We start from the raw sequence: 13132 nt of genomic DNA on the forward strand, positions 1-13132 counted from the left end.
CCGAGAGCGACCACTAATTCCCCGAATATAAATGGCATTAAACATCAATTCTTTGCGACCACCACGTTCTCAGGTACAGGTACAAGTGCTTGAGAAACATCAGAATTTCACTACTTGTTCTATAGGCATAGCCCAACGGCACTAATTGTTCAGCTCCGCCTTAATTTTGATGGAGAATGGCGGACTAATCCGAAGATCTCCCACCGCTCTTCCCCTTACCACAACTCGAAAGGACTTTCGGCTTGCCACACAGACACTATATCCCTATGCCACACAGACACTATATACGTGCAAATATCCATGGCTTTTCTAGGATTCGAACGTGGGCTTAACCATACGGCAGCTAGCATGGCTAAATGGCCCTATACTGGCCGGCGACCAATATAACTATAGCCGGAAACCACCTCTACAGAAGACCAAAATCATCCGGGCATTCACTGTAGCTGGCAACCGGAGCGTCTAAGAGAGAGTTTACTGTATTTGATAAGTTAAGCAATTTAGGCACTTCCTAATAAGAACGGCATATTTAAACAGATGTTTAGGTTAGGTTAGGTTATTTAATTACGGCAAAGCCTCGAGGGCTATCTGCCTAAGGGGTGGGATGCCTTCGTGGAGGACTTTCTAAGGGTAACTAACTCGTATACACGTTACACATGGGGAAAACCACGAAAACGCCCATGCAACCAGCCCGTTCGCGGGATTCGAGCCTCGGACCGAACTACCAGTGTTCAGCGATTTTACCTCTCAGCTGCTGGTGGGCTTAGAAATATGGTAAAAAATAAAAGATATCCGAACTATATGAAGTATATATATATACATCGATTTTCGAAATAATTTTAAATTGATTATATTCAAGTTTTGGATTTCTACTTATTTTTTGCTGGAGGAAAGTATCTTATTCATCCAATCCTCTACACATCTGTGTTGTTTGATGCAACTTACAAATGGTCTTTTAAATTAACAGTTTTAAAAGATAAATGCTGATATTAGTTTTTTAGAAAACGTTCCTGAAAATATAACGATAATCATTAACATTTAATAAATATTATAAAAATATCGGAAGGTTTTGAAATGCTTTCATATGTTTTTGAACATTAAGAAATTTAACAATAAAAGTCTTAATCTCAGTATGAAAATCCAGACGATCCAAGAGTTTTTCATGAAAAGAAATTTGAAACAGTAATTCTTTAACATTTGTCATTATACTTGATAACTTCATAATAGCCATCGCCAAGATGAAAGCTTTGGCAAATGTTCGCGAATGTAAAAGTGTCTGCACTCTTATGAAAATTAGTTTTTAATTTTAAAAAAAGCAACTTTTCTAAAAGTGAACCACTTTCATGCTGAAAAGAACCATTAAGCAAATACGATTTTTGTTTACCACTCTGATTAACAGAGAAATGATAATGGTATATTAACAAATGCTAAAACTTCTGTTACTGTTTACTAATTATTCAATTTCTTTATTTTTTAAGCATAGATACAGCAAAAATTTTGTTAAAGAAAATTCTTCAATATAAGGTGGTTTTTTTTTTTTTTTTTTTTTTTTTTTTTTATATATATATATATATATATATATATATATAAGCTTTGAAATGAACCAAAAAACCAATCGTCAAATCTGGAATTATTTATGCATTTGTGTAATTACATTTTCGTATTTAATTGTGAGAAAGTTAATTGGCTTGTTTTATTATTTAACTGTGTAAAAGAAAGCGATATTAAAATAGAATATTTTGCCTTAACAAAAGGGAGGCATAATCCGAAGATTTCATTGTCGCAGACTACAAGCATTACATATGTTTCATTTGCACTGCAACATTATCGGTGATAGATATCTAAATGACTATAAGTTTGGGCATTTTAGGTGAATGCTTTGGTAGCTAGCGTTCGGCTACAAGTTGGAGGGGAGGGGACAATTACAAAAATATAAATCACTTGGGCGAACCTATAAATATTATCACGTCTTGTTAGATATTTCTTGTTTATGGAGAATTAAAAAAATTATTGATGGGATAGGGATTGTCTTTTGTACTTTATAGCATAACAAACTAATTTATACCAGCACCATGTGAGTAAAATAAAGAGGGGCCACTTCTTTCCATGTTCAACTCTTGGCAATCGTCAAGGCTGTGAAATGAGCTTTTGCCAATAAGTTCTTGTATGTCGTATACATGGCCATTCACTCAAGTGTCAACTCAATTGATAGTATCAATGATAAAAAAAATCTTTAGTTATCGAAATCGAGACTTATTCTGCATATTTAGAGTTATCTCCATTACTTGAAATGGATAACATTCCATATCGAGATAGAAGGAATGACTGCGCTGATTTACTAGCCAAAAAAGGAGATAGTTGTTGACGCTACATAAGCAGATATACTATATCTGGATTCCAACATACTTCTTTGGTGAAAAGAATGAATGATCTGCTCATAAAAGAATGGCAAAATATTTAGGACACAGCTAATAGCTAAATTATTGTGATTTCTTACTCCATATTGATATGACATTTGCATGAGGTAACACCACAATTAATGGAGTTTTATACAGGACACCGTCTTGCTGCATTGTATCATTGTATCCACTTCGAACTCAGTGATTGCATTCCTGCGGTACCGCCCATTAGAAGCAGAATGTTTGAGGCCGCTCAGTACTGGTAGTTTCACTCGGGTTCGAACCCAGTTGAACAAGCTGCCCTGCATGGCCGGTTTTTGTGGATTTTCCCATGCGCAACGTTAATACGAACTATTTTCCCTTAGAAAATCCTTCACAAAGGTATCCTTTACCTTAGGCAGATAGCCCTCATGTGCTTTGCCATATTCAATAACATAATCTAGGCATCGCCTATTATGCATTTGCATGCAGATTAATTTCACTTTGGATGTCTGACTGCTGACATGCACATATCATACTGGCCGTCGTCTTTAATGCAAATAATAGAAAATCATCTCATCAATGCGACTTTCATTATGGGCTAAATAATAATGAACACCATATAAACTAACTGCCCAATGCTTTGAATTTATGAAAATTTCAACGATTTGTATCTTTGTGTTAGCATATACCCTGTAGAAATCAAAAGTATTTTCATTTATTTATTTATCCATTATTCAGCCGTCCAGACTGAAACTTATCGTGGTTCAGTTCTCCTCTAGCCGTAAATTATCTTTAATAGCTTCACAGTTTACAGTCCCCTCTGAAAACATGTCCGACTTTAAATCGTAACTCAAAAAAGATGTTTAAAACGAGGTATAATGCAATTTTTTATAAATCTTATCATTGAGATTCTCTTAATCATATGCTTTCGTGTTATTAGCCGCAATACTATATTATAAGGTATTTCTTCCGCCTTCCTAGCGTGCCTTCGTGGTGTAGTGGGTCTGCACACTGGGCCGGTATTCCAGAGGTCCGTGGTTCGATTCCCGACAAAGGCGTTTGCTCATTTTTCAAGTCTCCTATTTCGAGAAAATACCTAATGTATCTACAATATGATTCTCGTGTGAAGTCATTATTTTCATAAATTTATATCCATTGCATTTGTTTCCAATTCTCTGGTTCATTGTAAGCTCCCTTTAAGCTCTCTCCGTACCGCATCACAGTTCGATTATGCTTGCAAAGCTCTTTTAGAGCTCAAGTTCGTAGTTTCATATAATTTTTTTTAATCTTCGTCTTCTAAATCTCTTAATGTTTGAGCTTGATGCTTCTGCTTATAACACGGCAAAGCAATCATATAATTATTTAAATAAGAACCCCCTTTTTTTTTTTTTTTTTTTTTTCATGGTAATTTTTTTTTATCGTTACACTCAAAGATTATCATACACTTTAAATATACTAATGATTCATAAAAAGCATTTTAAACTGTGGAACTATAAAAATACACATGGTGCTGGTATATTTTTTTTATAGTTCTGTGGAAACTATAAAAAAAAAATAAATAAAATAAAAAAAAATAAAAAAAAAAACTGAAAGGTTTCAGATTTATAAACTACTTCAAAAGGGGCGGTTTTTTTTTTTTTTTTTTTTTTTAAACGTTTTGTGTTACCTTTATTTATTAAATATCATGTTCTTTGCACTTAAACCATAAAATTCAGTTCAATAGCAATGTTGCAAAATGATTTTAAAATCAGCCTATCTTTAGAATTTCCGATACACAGTTCCGCACACTGCAAATAAAAAGGTTCCTCCCCCCGTAGTGTTTTGCCATTACTCGCTTTTAAATCCTTGAGTTTGTTAATCAAAAATTCGTTAAAGTTTTACAAAATATGAAATCGATAATAAAACAAAATCCATATTTCAAATTTGGTCTTCCACATGCCCATATTCGTAGGAGGATTACGTCATTCAAAATTCGATGGCTATATGTACCGTTGTTTTATCACAATGAAAGAAATATGCATACATTTATACAGAATTTTCACTACTTTATTTTTTCAGATATAATGTAGGGCATTTGGTGGCAACAGTTTGAAAAGTGAAATGGACATTTATTGTGTTTCAACGCAAAATCGCAAAACGAAAACAATAGTCCTTCGGGGGCAAAGCCTCTTTGGACTAAAAATTCTCTCAAACGCTGACAAACATGCGCACAAATATTGTACTAATATCTTTTCTACTAATATGCATAGTTAAAAAAAATCATATAAACATTCTATAATTATCATTCTATAAATCAATCCATAATTATCAGATTTCAAAATTAACTGCTGATAGTAGAATACTTTCGCCTATAAAGTAATGCTGTCTTATATTAATCACCTAAATAACGAAAAGATACTTCACGAACATACTTTCTGTGAAATGATAGAGAATTTGTTTTTCATATGGGTTATGTACCGCATACCACTCTAAACCGATCACGGTTTTAAATGATTTTAATCTTTGTGAAGATGGTCGTCCTAAAGAGGTCATATTCAATGCCAACATTTATTTAACGTTCTCAGAAAAACTGTTCATTATGAAAAGTGGTCGTTTTAAGAAAGCGGCTGAAAAATGAAAGAATTCACTGCATTTGTCTGAAAATAAAAAACTTTATTCAAGTTAAGTATAAAAATAGTCTAATAAATATGACAGGAGGTTATATATCAAAAGATTATGTCTGGAAATTGACTAACAATGATAATAAAGAATAGTAAATTAAACTAGAACTCTAAACTAAAAGACGATCCTTCTGGGCTACAGTCATCGATTGCACATAATTGTAGAGCCTTTCCCTCTTTTGTAAAAGTTTGACTTAGAATGGCTTATCGGATTATCTACAGTAAGGCATAAGAAAACTGTGTCGTCTTTTTAAACTCTCCTTTTATGCTTTGATAGTAGTAAACGATATGACTCATACGAGCTGAGTCACTGAGTCCTATTTTGTTTCCTGAACTCTCGCTAGCCAAAGAAACCAATAGCCCCCACTGTTAATCTCTAAAATGTGTCAGAAATCTAAAACTATCTTTCGTATAGATAATGGGTCAAGCAACTTTCGTATAGATAACGGTGGGCATCACAGTCGCTAGCAGCCCCGAGTTTCGAAATACAGGCACATAGTGATGTCAAGTTTTTGTAATTAAAAAAAAAAAAAAAAACTGATGTGGACACCACATGACTTCCTTGTACGGCCTATTAAATTATGAGCATTATTTGTTGCATTTCAACTTATTTCTCGAATTTCATTAGAGATATATTTCTTATTCAATCAATTCAGTTCTCACTTCGTAGCAAGGAAAAAATACACAAAAACTCAAAACATCTTCGTTAAAAATTGTAAAATACAGATAAACCTAAAAACCAAATAGAGTAAAAACCGTTAAAAGAAAACAGTTTTTACAATTGAAAATAGAGTTTAAATTAATTAAAACTAAGTAGAAAGATAGATTTTTAGGTGCACAAAACTGAAAAATTACTTTCTTCACTAAGCAAAAAGATACTGAAGTTCGACAGAAAACTAACTTAATTCACTATTCTGCTAATATTCATATGTAAACAAAGGACAGCGTCGTTAGGCTTAGTGAAATTTAAAAAACATTTAAATTGTTTATAATTCTACAACTATTGCATGCATATTAACTAAAGGTATAAAAACCTTAACCGGAACATAAGAGCAATATAATTCGATCACTTATAAAGTAAAATATACACAAATTACCAGAACATAAAAATAAAAAATCTGATGTGTACACCACACATGACTTCCTTGAATGGAATGTTAAATTATACGCACTTTTAGCTGCATTTCATTTAAACTTATTTCCTCGAATTTTATTAGAGATATATTTCTCATTAAATCAATTTCGTTCGTTCAAATGGAATAGAGAGCGGTCAAAATGGATATTTTCGTTGAAATATGATACCCACAAATTTTCGCGATTAGAATACTTCTTATACTTCGTACAAGGAAGTAAAAAAGGTAATGAAACAAGCTGTTTATTACAAATAATCCATATACCTAATAAATTAATTAACATATTTTTCACAGTTAACAAACTGAGATAGAAAATTATTGTTAACATTTTCTCACGTTCTTCCTATTAGCTCTTGTTTGTTCTTAGAAATTATCTGTTTAAATTGTTCTATGATGGCCCTTGCTTTCAATTCACTTTCGGCATCTGTAAAAGTGATCGTCTTATAGAACATAATGTAGTCAATCTTAAATATCGTTATTTAGTTATTTTTGAAATACTGATCGCTTTCAAAGATTCTCATCTCAGCAAGATGCTGCTATAAAATGTGTGTAGCATGTTTTTTGTTTGAAAGCACCACCGAAGATCGTTGGTTAACAACTGTTAATGACATGCTACAGCTGCAAACGATTTGCGGCATGTTTTGTTCCAATTTGGCAACACTATACACAAAAGCCGTCAATGACTGTTGTAAATCTTAATGCTGCGGTATAGTTTTAGTTTTTCAAAGAATGTTTTTGTCAGCGAGTCTGTTTAGTGTATTGTGAGTATCAGTCGCCAGCTGTTTTCTTCAGTTCGCTGCTGTTCTATATATATTTTAATATTGGTAAGTATAAAAATTTATAATAACGTTTGTGTGTCTTCCGTGAATGAGACAACTTTACTGTATTAGTGTTTCATTAGTGTAACCTTGTCAATTGTGTAAACCTTGCCATATTATGAAGCTATTTTTGTAAGGAAATAAATTACAGTTATCATATTTAAACGCTTCTATAATTTAACTTCGTTTAATAATAACGTCATTCTCGGGAGTTACTTTCATTTTGTGTTAAGGCACATATAGGATAAAAAAAAAAAAAAAAGTGAAACTGATGTCTATTTACATTAAAGGCCATCTTTCAGTTATGACCCTTTTGCTTTCATAGAACTTCTTAAATACTTTTACTGTAGCACATAAATAAAATGAATTCATAGTAGGGAAAACATTTTATAATTTAAGGTCAAATAAAACTGCTCTACATATATGTTTGTCAGACGAAAGAGGAATTTAATCTTAATGAATCCGTAATTACGGTATTTTAAACACTTCGATGGGACCTTCTTCGAGGTGTTTTTATTGGGGTGTGTATATTTTCACATCATGGATTTGGTGTCCTGGCAATATAAATATTATAAATATTATAAAATATTCAATTTGAGAGAAAAGTTTGTTATAAGCCTCGTGCGCAAGCGAACAAGTGAAATAAATACTATGCAGTTAAGTCTTGAGTCTTTTCTTTATTGAATAAGAACAAATTCTGCGTGTGCCGTTAATTTAAGATGAAATATTATCATAATATTTTTTTTCTGTCATTTGATTTTACTATTGAGAACAGCTCATTTTAAGAAGATTTTATATTCCACAGCTTTAATTTCTAAGGAAACCGAAGTTTTAAATAATAGGCCTATCGTAAATAATTAGCTTAAAACTGTTGTTTATTGTATAACCCCTCGTGGTCGTAGGGAGGTAAACTGACGAAACATCTTAAAGACTTAAAAGTGAATTATCACTATGTCATGAAACACGTATTATTAAGTATATTCGACTCAAATATAAGTTAATAGAAGACACCATTCGTGATTACAGAAGCCAGCATTTATAGCTTAAATCAAAGATTTTTGTATTTGAGCAAAAATAAATTAGTCTAACAACTACGCAGATAGAGTAAGTAACTCGCAAGCTGGCTCTGACCTTAAGTTAAGCCTAATGGGGAGAATAAAGCAACCCGCAGAATACTGTTCAAGAGAATTCATTTAGAAATATGGCCTTTATCAGGCAGAAAACACTCTTCTATCCTCTCAAACCTTCCTTTAAATAGTATCTTCTTTCTACCTCATTTGAATATCACGCGAGCTTGAAATTTACATTCTGGCAGGAAAATGGGAAGTAGAGCGAGAAGAAAGTAAATTAACATAAAATAACTGGTTAATAAACTAAACGAGACCTTGCAATTGTATAGAGTATAAAAAACACTCACATGCATATTAATAAGTACAATATTAATTCCCCAGTTCATTCCAAACAGATAAGGATCTGATCTACAAAGTAATCAACATGTTCTTACCATCCGTTACGGTGAGAAACAGGCAGATATACAACGCATTATACTCAGTACAGTGGAACCTCGAGATACGAGTTTAATTTTTTCCAGCATTGAGCTCGTATAGCGAATTTCTCGTATCTAGAAACAAACTTCCCCATTGAAAATAATGGAAATCCAGTTAATCCGTTTCGCGACCCCAAAAATATCGACATAAAAATCAGTTTTTCTAATAAATAACACAACCTGTAGTTTAACCTTTATGATAGCTTCCGACACCGACCTTAACTGCTTCCCGTTAATCCACACCAACAACAGCTTCTAGGAGTTTTGGACGGTGCTTGGAAACAACGATAACTGCCTTGCCTACATCAAATTTCTTCCTTCTTCTTCAGAATAGTTAGCTTAAACTTCAGAATAGTGCAGATCGTCGATGTCGAAAGGCCGTAAGCCTTCGCCAATTCCGTAACTCTTATAGCACGCTTATGTTTATCTACGATTTCATTCTTAATTTCAATGGCCAAGGCTTTATTTTTTTGCAGCACTATCTGAGGCAACAATCTTCTTGGGAGGCATCGTGAAATAATTATTTTCACTTTAAATGTAATAAACAATTAGCTCACAAGCGCACAAACACGTAAGTCAACGAACACGAGGGGATTTCCGGAGTCGAGCTGGATCGGGAAGTGTAATGGCAAACCGCACATTGAGTTGATCAATGTTAAACGAATTTCGCTTACTGCGCGTGCCCAAAAGAGAATTTGGCGCAATTACCACTTTGGCGCAATTTAAAAAGAAGATAAATACAGTATATGGTTGATATTGTGTTATCTTGGGCGTAAACAGTTCGAGGTTTTAAAACGTGTCAGATTGTAAGCTGCTTCATTACTTGGGGTGTAAATGTCAATTTTAAACTACCCAAAGTTTATTTAAAAAGGATTACAAAACAAGTAACATTACAAGATACATTAACTGATTATACTTCTGAGGAATAAAAACAATTGAGTATTAACCATACGTTCCATTCATATATACTTTAACAAATTAAGCATTAAATCTAGCTTAAATTACTGAATTAAAGGTCAACTAAATTACTGTAAGTAAATGAAATAGACTGTTGTAATTGTAAACAGTTGATAAGACCTACATGACGAACAGGCTTGTGTAGGGTTTCTTATGCTTAGTCCCCAGTATTTTCTCCCACGCCAGCGGTACACAATTGAGCATGCACAGTAAGCGAAATTCGTTAACATTGATCAACTCAATGTGCGGTTTGCCATTAAGCGATCGGGAATTGGCGCCACACATACCAACAGCCTGGCTCATTGCTCGTTACTCGAGTCAATGGTGGTATTTAGAGACAAATGTTTCGCTCATACTTTCCTCGTATCTCGAATCTCTCGTATATAGAGGTGCTCGGATCTCGAGGTGTCACTGCATTAGGTCTTGAAGTAATCTATCTCCCTTAGCACATAATGCTTTCAAAAATTATGCAAATTTCAAAATGGCCAATTGTTTTAATGCACTATCCCAAGTAAGGCTGTTCACAAAATTTCTGAACAACTTTATCCTATTATTGTAGGCACCCTGTAAGATGCAGCGTTGTAAATTTTTGGTGCGTTCTTAAATGTGAAGTCCCTCCCCTAGTATTTATTTTGGTTTAATATACACTTAACGAAAGAATTTGGGGTCCGAAAATCCTCATGTCACAAGAGAGGAGAAGCGGGATAGCTTGAAAGTGAATGTTTATTATGAGATGCTGCGTGAAAAAATTTTAGAGCCACTTTTCTTCCATCAACAAATAACAACAGCCGGAGTTTACTTCGATATATTGATTAATTACATTTGCCCACAGTTGGAGGACTGTCAACCAGAGCACCCAATGGGAAGCGCGCTGAGGTAGTGTACACGCAAAGATTGAACCTTGCTGGCTGCATGGGCGTTTTCGTGATTTTTCCCATGTCTAACGTGTATATGAGCCAGTTTCTTTTAGAAAGTCCTCCACGAAGGCATCCCTCCCTTTTAGGCAGATAGCCCTCGTGTTCTTTGCCATAATTAAATAATCCAATCCTTTTGAGTTAAGCGTGATACATACGTGCTTACGTACAGACGTTACGAAAAAATCTCTTCTGTATCCATTTTAAATCTTTTTTGCAACCCGTTTTGAGAAAAATAGTCCTTTATTCTGTCCTTACATACATATGTAACACAAATACATCGTTAAATTGCATTCGATAGCAGTCAAAATGGGTATTTTCTTTGAAATGTCATACCCGAAATGTTTCGCGATTACAGTACTTCCTTTACTTCGTACAAGTAAATAATAAAACGCTAAAAAATCATTGTCCCTAGTATTATGATTTTACGTACAGTAATATTTACATTAAAATGATAAAGTAATATGTTGAACTTTCTTTGCGTTGATCTACCGTCTTATTTACAGGATGGTAAAAGGAAGGTATACCTAAAAGTTATTCAATGCAGGAATAAATATAATGTTTTACTGACTTGAAAATTATAATTATTAGTTATTAAGGCCAATATTTGCTTAGAAATTTAGCTTTTTCCTGTTCTGTGTAAAATATTGTTGAAAATGCTTTTTTTACTGGGCTAAACAGGCTTATTTCTTCAAAGCACGGTAAAAGTAAAAATAATTGAATATTTCCAGTATTCTTCCACTATGTTGTAGTCTACTTTAAAATAGGCACCTCAAGGTCGTAGCGACCCTTCTCCCATTTGTCATCACTGTACAGAGGGATTAGCAAATACGACATTTTTCCCACAGCAATCGTTTGAATAATTATAAATCATGGTCGGGAAAATAACGTTGAAGTGCCTATTCTAAAGTAACAAACTATAGACTATAGTATACTCTATTTTCAGAAAAATGTCAGCATTGCAGACATGAAGAACTTAATAAATACTAAGGTTATTCATATGTACAGGATGTCAATCAGCTGGGGGCTTTAAATATAATTTTAATTCATTTTCAGACTGATCGAGAAGCCTCGAGAAGGGGAAGATGACGTCAGGGTTTGCGCCGATTAGAAGGTGGTGATTTTCTTTGTTAGCTTTCTGATTCTAGTTTTAGCTAAATGCATTAAAAAGTAAAAAATAATTGTCTTGCTTATATGTGAGGGACTGAAAAAATCGTTTGATACCCACATACGAATTGTATCAGAACATGAACAGAATTTCAAGAAGCAATGGAAATAACAGCCATGAAATGACATACAGAAGAATGATTACTTAAATTTATCTTTGACAGTTTTGATTAAAATCTTCCGTTGCTGTGCGAAAATTAACAACGCAGAATTTAAATCAAAATCATAATTTTATTTTTAGTATCACATGATCCACAATAAATAAAGAATTGTTTTCTTACATTTTAAAGCATTTAACTAAAACCACGTAACTTAAAAGAAATGTATACGTATTTTATTAAAGAGTTGGCATCAAAGACACATAGACTTAAAATGTGCAAATGGCAGATCTAAATTCCTTACATTCGATGACTGGAAGTTTCATCAGGCGATTTACTTATCTATCAAAAGAATGTTACAAATTTTATCCATTTCCAAATAACTAAATGTTTGCTCTCAGATATCGGAATGCACAGTAAATAACATCAAACTACTTGCTTGTGAGTGCTTGTAAGCATTATTAACTTTGCATATCAGTTAAAAAGAAAGGACAAATCGAATCATGATTCAAGTGCAAGAAGATTAGTATTCGCAACAAAGAATTACTCATTCGTAGCTTATACTGAAAAAAATCATTGTCAGTAGCTGTTGAATGACTAATGAGAGTAACTGAATGCTGAGTCACAGCTGTAACTGAATGCTGAAGAAGTAAAAGATAGTAAAACGTAGTGAATAAAATATCTATTGACAAAGGGGAGGTTAAAGTGTTGCTAGCGAAGCTTAAACACTGCATACTAAGGTTATTTCCATTCCTATACTTATTGGCATAATAACACAGTTACGAATCTTTATATATATGTAAATAATTTTAGTGGTGTTATGCTTAATATTGTAGTATTTTATGAGATACTTGAAAGAGACGAAGCTCTGCCGCAAAAATAAGATTAAAGGGGCAAGTCTATTTAACATTGAGATAAATGGGTATCTCGCTAAACTGGCGAGATATCGCCAAGCTGTCAATGGTTTTTGGCGATTAATTTTTGTCGTAAATTTGGCGGAAAATCGAAAAAGTCGCTTAACGGGGCGACAATTTTGCTAAGGTCCCTGCATAACTAACTGTAATTGGTATTGTAACTGAATAACTGTAATTGATTCCTATATGTAACTGCAATTTCATTCGCCCATCATAAGCCTTCCAGTAATTTCGAGAAGGTACTAGAGATTTCTCGACGGCCGAGAAAACTATATAAGACGGGAAAGCATCAGTTTCTGAATTTTATTTCAGAGATGACTTTGGAGTCTTGAGATATCCGCGAGAGTTTCGCCTTTTAGATGCGCTTTGCAACGCATCATGTTTAACGATTTTAGAAGTTTGAAGTGTAATAAATGATCGTGCTCTGTAATACTAAGAAGAGCTGTACAAGTGCTTTTGTGGAAAGTTCTAGAAGTGTAAAGTGTTGGGAAAACGAATTTTATTAAGAGATCATTAGTTCTTTGTGATTCAATCCATTACGAACCCC

Source organism: Stegodyphus dumicola, chromosome 4, assembly GCF_044657685.1.
Source record: "Stegodyphus dumicola isolate Sdum_Otavi_A_Nest chromosome 4, ASM4465768v1".
Taxonomy (NCBI): Eukaryota; Metazoa; Arthropoda; class Arachnida; order Araneae; family Eresidae; genus Stegodyphus; species Stegodyphus dumicola.